Source organism: Arachis hypogaea, chromosome 17 (genome assembly GCF_003086295.3).
Source record: "Arachis hypogaea cultivar Tifrunner chromosome 17, arahy.Tifrunner.gnm2.J5K5, whole genome shotgun sequence".
NCBI classification, from domain to species: domain Eukaryota; kingdom Viridiplantae; phylum Streptophyta; class Magnoliopsida; order Fabales; family Fabaceae; genus Arachis; species Arachis hypogaea.
Window position 1 is genome coordinate 102,592,184 of NC_092052.1, and position 13,482 is coordinate 102,605,665.

A 13,482-nucleotide genomic window follows, 5' to 3' on the forward strand; every position below is an offset into this window, starting at 1 on the left:
TGACTCACAGACAGAGTGAAGTATTCTCTAAACCGTCGAAGAACATAACTCATCCCCTTGCCGGTAACGGTTCCGGCGATCCACGTGTAAAACCCTCTCAAAAAACCATTGTAAGGCCTATTGCTTCTTCTTCTAGCTCATTCATTTGTTTTTGTTGTCGAGTTTCACAACCAATTTTGCATGATTTATTCTGTTATTCACTTTCTTTAAGCACCGTTGATCGAAGCATATTGTTTTAATTTTGAATGCAATAGTTGATAATAGTTGTTCATGGTGGTGTTAAATATTAATCAGATTGATGGCCAGCGATGCATGCTCCTCAAACACGAGACGAGATAGAGGCGAAGCCCGCGGACAACAGGAACTGATAGCTGGATATGCAACTTCAAGTTCGCTTCAACCTAGTGATGTAAAAGATGGCGTGGCCCCAAAATGCTTGTGCGGAAAATATGCCATCTGTTACATGTCGAAGACAGATACCAACCTGAATAGCCTATTTTTTGGATGCCCAGAATTAAAGGTAAGCACGCAATTCTTCGTGTATGATCACTAAGTTTATGCTAAAATTGGGTAAATTTTGAATTTTTGGAATGGAGGTTTAGAATATATAGATTTTGGTTATTTTTCCTAGCTCAAGTTGTTGTGGATGTGATTTTGAATTGTTTTTAGAATGGCATGCCTATTGGTTATGAAAATGATTTGCTTTTGTATGCGATTTGCTATTAAATTGGGTTGATATTGTATATGATTTGATATTGGTGCTGGTTAATTTTGAAGAATGATTAAGAACTGGAAAAAAATTGATTTATTGAAAATAGATCTACCTAGATTAAAAATGTTGATTGTGACATGAATTGACATGGAACTTGATCTGATATAAAAGATGGCTTAAAAAATTGAAAGGATTTTTTTATATTTAGCCTTTAGGGATTAATTACAGTGACATATGTGGATTAGATTGAATTGGAGTGTTTTGTATCACCATACATTCATTGTGTTCTATTTGATTTAGATGACAGAAGCACATTGCAAATTCTTTCTCTGGGTTAATGACCCCATTGTAAGGGTCAGAGCGGGGGAGCTACAAGAGGACGGGTGATGGGAAGCAGAATCATGTTGAAGAACATTTGGGAATGAAAAACCTGATAGCACATGCAGAGAAAAGAATAGTAAACCTAGAGAAGCTGCTGAACAAGAAAAGTATAGAAGTAGAGTTGAGGAAGAAGACTAGAGAAGCAGCTGCAAGAGAGAAGGAGGCTTCATCAACAAAGTCTAACGTTTAGATCAAAACCAGAACCTGAAGCACCTCTATTAGGTTCAGAAACTTAAGAATAATTTCCTTCTTTCTGATTTTTTCTACTAGAATGTAGACACACAATTACTTGAAGCTTTTAAAGCAAAAGTTGTCGATGACGTTTATTTGATATGGGCAACATGGTTGGAATTTGATTATGTTTCTAGTTACGTGTTCTTGTTTTACCTATACATACGTATATATTTTATGGTATTTATTTTTGTGAGTTAGTTATCAAAGTTTCCTACTAATTTCAATAGTATATGAAGGCTAATATGTTGTAGTAAGTCAGTCCAAATACCAGAAAATAACAACCTTTTTTTAGTGACATGAATATTTAACATTGCAGTCATGTTATAACTCAATGTTCGGCAATTCTGTAAGAGTAGGAAGGAGAAGGGCATGACAATATAGACTGATGATTTGGTGACTTCTATGACAAATCATGCAGCCACCACAATAGATAATTAACACGATCTGTTTTTCTTCTTATATACTAGTGTGCATCATAAATATGAACAAATGAGAGAATGAAGAAGCTGAAACTCAACTAGAATATTATGTTAGGCTTGGGGAATTGGTGAATTGCAACTTGTTAGTCAAGTTTAATTACTTTCCTTTCATAAATTTTCCTGCATAGGTGTTCAAATTCCTAATCCCTTGAACCTAAATAAATCTTAACACTGCTAGTTTATCTGACCATGATGATTGGCCACTGCTTTGTTCTAACATACAGCATTTGTTCAGCATAAAGTGGATTACTATTTTTTATTAACTCTCAGGTTTTGTAATTTTGATGATTGTTATTTTTTCACTGTAGAAAAATTATCCTAGCAACAATTATCTTCGAGAGTAGCATCACCATACATGATGTTGTGTATGTCATAGACTGTGGTAAAGCAAAGGAGACCAGGTATGATGCGTTAAATAAGCTAGCCTGTTTGTTACCATAATGGATTTCAAAGGCTTTTCAGCTCATCAGGTATTGAAGTTGTAGATGATCATCTTTATCCCCTTGCAGATGATGTTTAATGGTCCAAATGAAAAATCTGATTTTTTTTCAAAAACCAGAGCTTGCCATTATTGCTGAATCCTTTATTTGCTAAATTTGTTTGACTTTATTGCCCCCGTTCCTGGACTTTATTTAATTCCTCTTACTTTTCTAAGTAAAAGTCAAAGAAAGAGTGCTAATGGGTTGATCATTTCAGAGAGGTGGCCGTGCAGGTAGAGTGCAACCTTTGTTATAGTTTGTTATAAAGTGCTAATAGCTTATTGCAGGTCTTCCATGTACTGAGTTGATCTGTTTTTCTTCTTATATACTAATATTCAATCAGTGTATGGATTATTGCAGGTGTTACCATGTACTAGGTTAGGTTGTGGCATCGTTGAAGACAGTAGTGGTGTCTACAATTGTGGTCCTGAAATCGGTGGCCATCATATAAGTTTGTCTTCTAACTTATTTCAAGTAGTTTCTAGAATGCCCGTTTATATGTCGTCCTTTTTGGTGGAATCGTGTAACATAGGAAAAAATTGGTCGAATTATAGGTCGAATTTTGTATGCATGTGTTTATGATCATCCCGATTGAGTTCTGGTTAGGTATTAAGGTGTAACATAGTAGATGGTCAAAGGTGATCCATATTTTGTTTTTTCCAGTGTTAGTTTAATTAAGTAAATATTTAGTCTTTCTGACACACTTGGGATTGGGCTCGGTGAACTAACATAGAAAAACATTTATTTTTTGGTAGTTCAAGTCTCTCTAAAAGTAAAGTGGGCTATCTATGAAATTGGGCCAGCTACAACAACAAAACTTTAGTAGAAAATTGTGCTGAGGATTAATGCAGCAAGTGGCTTCAAACTGGTTAAGCCCAGCTATTTCCGGAATTTTAATCCAAACTAAGATTCTCCAGGTAACTATTTATTTCATTCATTTGTCTGTCTACACTTACCCTGCTCATTATTTGTTTGAATAGCAGTTTTTTGTTTGAATATCCATTTTTGGTTGAATATTCGCGTAAAATATTTGTTGGTTAACTTATATCTGTCACATAATCTATATACTACCATGGTTACAAATAGAATAACACCATTATAAATCTCCTATACATGAGGAACACTACATGATACATCGAACTAGTTAGAATGAAGTTGTTATAGAACCATTTGTCTTAATTTTGGGCCTTTCAAACTAATGTAAAACATACACAAGATAAACTGAAATAAAAAAAACTTAGAATTAACCAATGTTATAACAATTAACAGTGGATTTCATTAACCAAAATGGAAAAACATAAAGAACAGCAACAAGAATACTAAACATAGACGTTCAACAAAGTTCCACAATACATTTAGTCGGAGTAGATTTAAATGTCAATTATTTCTAAATCGGAAAGATCCCTTCAAAATAATTGAATGTAGACCTAACTGTGATCGGGTGTGGCATTCCTAGGTCTCACCATGCTCTCCTCACCAATAGATTTTTAGTGCCATGTTCATTGTCATATTCTGTCAACACAAGCTCTCGGTACCTGTAATTGACGAGTAACTCTCTTTCCTTTGAATTGTTCACTAACAAAATTAGGTTATCATTCACAAATAGTATTGAATTTTCCCTGATGCTTCGACTCGTAAACCTGTAGTATTGCTCTAATATTTTGTTTCCACCGGCATTCTCATTGAAGTGCCAAATTGATGCGACATAACCAAATTCATTGTGTGTATGAGCGAGGAGTGCAACTTTGTCCTTGTGGGTTAGTAAATTGTGAACCATATATATTGTACCTACTGGAATAGACACCTCGCTAAAAGATTCATTTTCGACACTGTAACATAAAACAGACTTGGGTGTAGCATAACTATCTCCTGTACCAGTAATCCAATATGCATGACCATTATGAAAAACAGAGTTAGGGTCAATTTTTTCTACACCAGGAAGACAATTAACACAGTAAAACCATGTAGAACACCTTGAACAATATCTAGACAAAAAACGTAGGCATCAGCTATGTCCCTTTTACACATATGAATGATGTTGTATGCATCTGTGCTTGGGACATGACCAAAACCATATACTGGAAAATATGATCTACTGTGGTCCCTGTGGGGGGTCCGAAATTTCTCTAGATCGTTGTGTTGTTGGATTCTATACCAAAAGTCTTGTGTCCTCTTGTCCATGGGAGAACTTGAAATATATGATCCCGTTTGACACTCCCACAATATGAAACCACCCATCGATGCTAACTCCGAAAGGTTGTTGAACAGGAACTTCTTCTCCGGAAGTAGCATCCACTACAAATAGTGAATTTGAATCCATTAACAGTAGTTAGTATCCAACATGAAACAAGACATGTTGATCTAACACCTTCTGCCTTCGCATGTGTTGTATGCATGTTTCTGGTTGGCTTAGGCGTCGGAGCCAGAATTTATTCAAGCACATACATCTCCCTATAACTTTGGCACTACTTTGCAAGAAGATTTCTTGCAACAGTTCATCTGGAATAACCGACAACAGAAGATAAATTTGTTGGAATTTAGTCATTTTTCTCGAGGCACATTTGGTAGTCTTGGTTTTCAGTAGGTTTATGTTTGCTGTAGTTTTTATTTGGTTGAAGTCTCTGGTTCGCTTATAAGTAATAAACTTAAATTTCTCTAACTTAATAATTATGTAAGATGTTGCATCCAATGAGAATTTGATATGGAAGAATATTGTGTTTACCGGTATTATTGTAACCAGTTTGAACTAGGTATTGTGTACCATTAAAATTGTCTCGTCTACCAAAGCTTTGGCTATGCTTGCAAATAAATTATGTGGGAGTTCCAACATTCTAATTTTCTCTAATTCTTTGTTTATTTAATTTGAAATTAGAAGCATCCTCCAATTTTTTGTTGTATAGTGGAAAGACGTGCGAACCAAATCCATCCATGTGTCCTAAAAGTGTATTTATCTTATCTTGCTAACTTAGTCTCTGTGTATTTACATTATCTCGCTAACTTAGTGAGTCATCGTTTACGTATCAACTTGATTTCCAATATTTTTTTCCTTATCACACCATTAAAACCCTTCATCCTAAAGAACACAATGTCAGTCCCAATTTAATCATCTCACTCCTGATTTAATCATTTCTGTAGTTTCTGCATAAAGTATTAAAAAATTTTCCAGTTCTTAAATAGGATGTTACCACTTCCATGCCGTTACCCATGTGGCCATACAAATACCAAAATTAAATCTTGCAAATGAAAAATATTTTGTAGTTTAATTTTTTAAGAAATAATGACTGGAAGTTTAAAATTCTTCTGATGGTAGAATTGTGTGACTGTTAATAAAACCAATACCACTAGAATGTGTTATATATAACCTATATATACATTCACAAAACCACAATTTGAAAGACATAATTTACATTAAATTAACCAAATTTATGAAATAGAATACTAACATGTCTACAAAACTAAATATGTACACATAACATGGCCACCAAAACATTATTACAAAACATAAGTGCACCCAAATACCAAAAACAAATAATTTTGTACTGTTCTGTCCTATGATGGTGTTCTCTGGTTCACAGACGACTCGGAAGAGTCAGACGAGGAAGTTCTTCGGTATCTCCTACTAGGTCCTGCCACTGCCCCTCCCCCCTGTTGATGGAGGTTGATCCTGTAATAATTTTGGCAAAATTATTCTTCATGAATGAATAATAAAAGACTGTAAATTTAATTCCTTAAGTACACAAATTATTGTTACCTTGACTCCTGAGAACGCAGTGGTGAACTTTGTTGCATCCGACGCTGCAGGCGTAATAACCTTTCGGTCTCGAACGCAGCCAGCTGTGCTTCCTTGTGGAAGTGTGCCTTGCATCGGTCCGCTAGCCACTGTTTGATTTGGTCATGCAACACGTTGGAGGCGTATATCTCATCAACCGCTCTGGGCTTTTCTTCTGTATGAGTACTGTCCCATGCAAGCATGTAGAAGATACCCCAACCAACATAACTCAGTTCCACAATAAGCAGCGGAGTTGGTCGATAGAGAGATATTATCCTCCCTATGTCCGATGCTTTTATCAAGTACTTATCACCCTCTCTCTTTGGGTGGATATGGAGACAGTTGTCTTGTCTGTCTATGAAGTACATATCACTGGTTGTGAAGAAGGAGAAGTTCCCATACAATGTGCTGTAGAAACTTTACATCTTCCTACAATAACAAAAACAAAATTACATGTTACACAGATGTTGAAAACATTAGATACATTAAAGAAAAAGAAGAAACGTCTGTGGCGTAGGCCATAAACTTACATCTGTTGCGAATAAGTTTAACATGAAAGTCTGGTCAGGGCATCTTCTTACGTTCCTAAATGCATTCATGTAACTAGCCAACCGGATCCAAAAATTAAAAGGTCATCAATGTTAAAAAGAACAAATTATGCAAAGACAGAACCAAAAATTGAAAAGACATCAATGTTAAAAAGAACAAACCATGCAAAGATAGACGATAATGTGTGTGAAAAAATAGTTGATCAAAAAATAACATTCAGATGCTTACCGGAATCCTGGCTCCATTGTTGTTTGTTAAAAGTTGTGACTAGTTGCTGCAGTAGATAGGCGCGGTGAGTGAAGAAGAGGGTTTAAATAGTTGGTATGAAGCGATGTTGGGAGGAAGTTATGTTTAACTTTTAAAGAGGGTTTAGCCAAACGTCGCACTGGTTGCATAGGAAGTTGAATGGATATCTGGAGCCATCCATTAGGATTCAAACCCCATTAGTAATCAAACCTTTTCGAAAATGTAAACTGAATAATAAAAACATCGAATAAAATCTCTCTGAATGGTATTAAAATTTGTTTGGAAAAGGTAAATGAAGTTTAATAACCCTTTGTTGGTATGCGTATTACTAAATGAATAAAACATAAACATAACGAAGGTTACACAAACTTAAATTAAATTAAAACATTAGTTATAATAAGTATAATCTTGTGTTTGTCATTAGGTAAATTATTCAAATAATTTTGAGTTAATTGCTTTACAAAATATGGGAAATAATTCAAATGATTTTATCATTAACAAACAAAATGCGGTGTTCTATTTTATAAACGCATAAGAATTCTAATTAATTAAATATAATTATCAGCATCTCAGCTAAAAAAATTTGGGTTTTTTTTATAAGGGGTTTGGGCCAACTAGTTCGAGTTTGTTATGACCCAGAAGTTTTTTCTCAATCAATAAGCGCATTACAAAACCCAAATAAAAAAGTAACGTAAAGTACTACAAATAACATAATCCTAATAAATTGTTGCAAGCATTAAAGTATTAAAAGTCTAACTGAGATTAACACAATTATTTTAAGGGCTTAGGTATAATTAACTCAGAACATATTTCCTTTCCCGTTAACCAATCGCTCTTCCTTTTTAGATATTTCATTATAGTATATTTTTGCTGCCTTAAGGACTTCCTAGGATTTCAAATTGAACGGATTCATCACCAGATCAATAGCCAGCCGCAATCTTATGCTATCATTTACCTAAGTGCCAAAAACTCAGATGTTAGCATATAACACTTGAGTAAAATTTTAAGAGAGTATACGAAATCATGAATGAAATATTAATTTTATAATTACCTTTATATTGTAGTTTTTCTTCCATTGGCACTCCCTCATCCAGGTTGTCACCCAAACTCCACAATCATTCCTTGTATTTTAAAAAACTGTTTGTTATAATCTATAACCGCGTTAATTTCTTAGGGTACATGATCATAGCATATGGAATGGGACTGTAAAAAATAATATCATCCTTAACCAATGCTGGAAGAAAAAGTAATGTATAGCACGATAACAACATCATTATCTAGGCGGTCTTCTTAAGTTGTGCCAAAGTAAAAATTTTCATCACAAATTAGCAAAATCATTGATGTCTCTCAGTAATTTAGAAATCAACTAGTAACAAAAATTTCTACGCTTTCTTACGAGTCATCTTTTTGCTCGCCAATCTCTGCAGGGTGTATTATAGGATAATCCAAAATTACTGGTTTGTGTGTTGTCTGGTGAGCATAGAAGGTTGAGTCATCAAGCATCTCCTCAATAAACAGTGTCTGTAATCATAGTAAATTTTATTTCATGTGTCAAGTCCACTGCCTGTTCAAGTAATTTAGAATGGTTATTTCTGCTTGTTAGAAATTTTAAAACAGTACCATTAGCTTGGCACAACGACGGCGCCTAGTTCTGCTCGAGACGGATGGCTTAGAATCTAGTAATATCAGGTGTCTTTTTTTAACATCAATTACAAGCAGGTACCAATGCATGTTATCCTCATTCATTGGAACAAAAATCTAACATAGATACACACATAAGTTATATTGGAATAAGCATTTTGTGCTGACCATAACATATACTGTGAACCGTAAATTAGAAAGTTACCTTGCATAAGGTTTCAAACTCTCCCATGTATTCCTCAGCATAATAGCGTTTCAAAGTCTTTGGCGAGTGAGTCTAGTTAAGGGCAAATTGCTGAAATTTGAGTTTACAGGGTTTAAAATAAGATCACTGGAAACTATGCCATGGACAATGTGTATGGTTTGCACTTACAGAAAATGTAGTAGGTAAAAGCCACATGCAGGGAAACATGGTGTCTTGGCGTACATCAGACATGAGCATGCTTGATGTTAGGTTAATTATCTGGTAAATTGTTCGTTGTTTGACGGCCAAAAAGAACAAATATAAATAGTTATGACCTTAATATAACTATTTTATACAGTCGCAATTTCATTTATAAAATTAACAAATGCTAATGACGAAAAATCCATACCTCATCCACCAATGGTTTGTTTGGTAGTAGAGTATATATGACTCTCCTATTAGCATGCCACAAGTTTGTCTGTGAGATTATCTCGGAATTCAATTCTTCATCTTCTAGATCTGAACCAAAGACGTAGGTGACGATTGAAAGTTCATCCTTGCACAATTCCATATCAGCTGGGGGACGGAACAGAACATGCATCCACTGATAAAATGATCACTTACCCGTTAGTTATTAATACATAATAAGAACAACAAAACTTTAACGATTCCTTAAGAGGAGATAACCCATCGCAGGCATCTTTGCGGACTCCTTCCTTAGTGGCAACTTTCGGTCAGCCGGGTTGAAGTAGCTAACATATACAGCTTTATCTAAGCTATTCGGTATAACTGGTTTTGTATCTGTCTTCCTTCCAGTACCATCATCACAGAACAAATTGTGGCGAATAACATAATTAGCTGGCGTTGTTTGTTCATATTTCGGAGACATTGAACAACACTTTGTATCTTTATGTGGAATTGAATCGGCGGCTTGATGAATGCTGGACATGTTGGATCGATTCTTTTTGGATGAATCTAGATTCCTCTCAGCAGTACTTGATGGCATACTGAATCCGCTCATTATCACAGGCATCACTGTAGGGCTGAAGTTATTGGCCGGAGGATTCTGAAGATTAATCGTCGACATTTGCGATACCACATCTTTTAGGGACCCTTTTAGGATGGTAGTTTTACCGAAGTCCTTGCCAATTTCTTTACCGGCTCCACCATTAAAATTTACACGTAGTTGCTGGTCATGCATGGTGCTTCTGCGGAGACTGTGAGAAACAAAACATAAAATATTTACACTTTGTATTCGCAATCGATTTAAAAGGACACTAACAATTTCTGAAAATACATGTTATTTCTCACCTGGATGATAGTTCTATCACTTCCTTATCGATAACCTTTCTTGAGATTTTTCTACTTTGTTCCTTTTGTGGCTTCGTCGCCTCCCTTTTCTATTTTTTTGTGTTGAGTGTCGCTTCCCTCTGGCAGCCATTGGGTATTTTAGTTGTTTAAATTAAAAAAAAAACATGAAAAATATTGCAACATGTACAGTTAATGAGTTGCCCTCCACTACCAACCACAATTTCTAAAAAGAATAACAAACATGGTAGGTTGTCCCTACTATTTAAAGGAGTTCTGACAGCTGATTGATATTTGGTAGTAGACCTAAGACCTCTAATATATGAAGCAACTTACATATCCAGATAATATTCCTAACGTTTTGCCAAAAATTAATTTATTTAAAACTCTATTTTCTGATTGGTAAAAGAGAAGGCTCCATCTTTTGGAACTAATTGTTGTTATTCAGCTCAATACATTGTTGTAGTCAAAGCTAATATAAATTTTCCAGTAACTAACTATTATTTTCATAAACCAATAGGTTACTTGAAGATTTATTTTAATTTTCGTAATGAATGCTTCTCTCCATGAATTTTAATCAATTAATTCTCATTATGTACGATACTCGTATAATAGAATTATGTTTGTTGCTATCTCTCATTATCACACACCTGGTCAAAGATTTAGTTTACAACAAAGTTTAATGAGACGGCTAAACACTCGAAAGGGTTAGTTTGAAAATCATACACGTATTAGGTCAATAATTTGAGAAAAGGGTATATATTTTTTTCTATTTCCTATGAGTTATATTCCTTTTCATTAATTATGTGTATTACATTACCTGTCTCCCACACACTTTGATTTTTCCTTTGTCATGGACACTCATCATCTAATTTATTGCCTAATGACTTTTTTGCTTTACACCTTTTGGCCGTCGCCTATAAGTTATAGGAGACTGAACTTCCCATCCCTCATCGCAAAGCACTTCCTTCCCCGAAAGAAAATAACGAAACTTAAAGAAAAAATACTATTAGTCGTGTGTGTGGAATTTTTTTATGATTTAAGAAAATTATGTGCAAAATTGATTTTACAGATTTAACTGTGAAGAGAAAAAAAAATACATGAAAAAAAAACATGAAGGAGGAAAACTATATAAATTCTACTTAAAAAAAATACATTGACATACATAAGTGAACATACAAAAACTATAAACAAAAATGTCTACACTGTTAAAAAATAATATGAATAAAAAAGTTGATAAATATTAATAATTATAGAATTTTTAAACACTTTTTTTTTGTTTTTATTCTTCTTTTACTTATTAACTTTATTTATTTTATTTTACAATTTTGTATATATGCTCAAATTATGTGACTTATTTTTTAAAATTACGATAGTTCTATTGACGAATATTATTTTGGACCTATCTTAGTTGGCGGGACGAGCTAGTCCGTCCCCTTTATAGGACAGGTCTAGGCAGGGCGGGGCGGGTTGGAGCGGGCCAGCCCGCTTTGCCACCCCTACGAAAACTGTAGAGCCTAAACCCTAAATCCTATACCAGTATACCATAGAAAGTAAACTGGGAACCATAAACCCTAGAAGATAAACCGTAAACTCTACGCATTGAACCGGAAACTGCATACCTTAAACAGCTAAACCTGAACCGTAAATTGCAAACCCTAAACCGGAAGGAACTAACCCTAAACCATACAACCGTAAAACCTAAACCCTAAACCGTATATCCTAAACTATACGCACTGGACCCTTAAATACTAGACCGTACAGCCTAAACCGTACACCCTAAACCAGTATACCATAGAAAGTAAACTGGGAACCGTAAATCCTAGAAGCTAAACCGTAAAAAGAAAACCATAAACTCTACGCATTGAACCTGAAACCGTATACCTTAAACCGCTGAACCTGAACCGTAAATCTTGAACCCTAAACCGGAAGGAACTAACCGTAGACCACACAACCGTAAAATCTAAACCTTAAATCGTAAATCCTAAACTATACGCACTGGACCCTTAAATACTAGACCGTACAGCCTAAACTGTAAATGCTAAACCAGTATACCATAGAAAGTAAACTGGGAACTGTAAACCCTAGAAGCTAAATTGTAAACAGAAAAACGTAAACTCTACGGATTGAACCGAAAACTGTATACCTTAAACTGCTGAACTTGAATGGTAAATCGTGAACCCTAAACCGGAAGGAACTAACCCTAAACTACACAACCATAAAACCTAAACCCTAAATCGTAAATCCAAAACTATACGCACTGCACCCTTAAATACTAGATCGTACAACCTAAACCGTAAACCCTAAACCAGTATACCATAGAAAGTAAACTCGGAACCGTAAACCCTAGAAGCTAAACCGTAAATAGAAAATCGTAAACTCTACGCATTGAACCGGAAACCGTATACCTTAAATCGCTGAACCTGAACCGTAAATCGTGAACCCTAAACCAGAAGGAACTAACCCTAAACTAAACAACCGTAAAACCTAAACCCTAAACCGTAAATCCTAAACTATACGCACTGGACCCTTAAATACTAGACAGTACAGCCTAAACCGTAAACCCTAAACCAGTATACCATAGAAAGTAAGCTGGGAACCGTAAATCCTAGAAGCTAAACCATAAACTCTACGCATTGAATCAGAAATCGCATACCTTAAACCGCTGAACCTGAATCGTAAATAGTGAACCCTAAACCAGAAGGAACTAACCCTAAACCACACAACCATAAAATCTAAACCCTAAATTGTAAATCCTAAACTATAAGACTGGACCCTTAAATACTAGACCGTACAGCTTAAACCGTAAATCCTAAACCAGTATACCATAGAAAGTAAACTGAGAACCGTAAATCCTAGAAGCTAAACCGTAAACAAAAAATCGTAAACTCTACGTATTGAACCGGAAACCGCATATCTTAAACCACTGAACCTGAACCGTAAATCGTGAACCCTAAACCGGAAGGAACTAACCCTAAACCACACAACCGTAAAACCTAAACCCTAAACCATAAATCCTAAACTATACGCACTGGAACCTTAAATACTAGATCGTACAGCCTAAATCATAAATCCTAAACCATATAACATAGAAAGTAAACTGGAAACCGTAAACCCTAGAAGCTAAATCGTAAATAGAAAACCGTAAACTCTACGCATTGAACCTGAAACCGCATACCTTAAACCGCTAAACCTGAACCGTAAATCGTGAACCCTAAACTGGAAGGAACTAACCTTGATCCAAACAACCGTAAAATATAAACCCTAAACCGTAAATCCTAAACTATACGCACTAGACCCTTAAATACTAGACCGTACAACCTAGACCATAAATCCTATCCAGTATAGCATAGAAAGTAAGCTGGGAACCGTAAACCCTAGAAGATAAAACGTAAACAGAAAATCGTAAACTCTACGCATTGAACCAGAAACCGCATACCTTAAACCGCTAAACCTGAACCATAAATCGTGAACCCTAAACCGGAAAGAACTAACCCTAA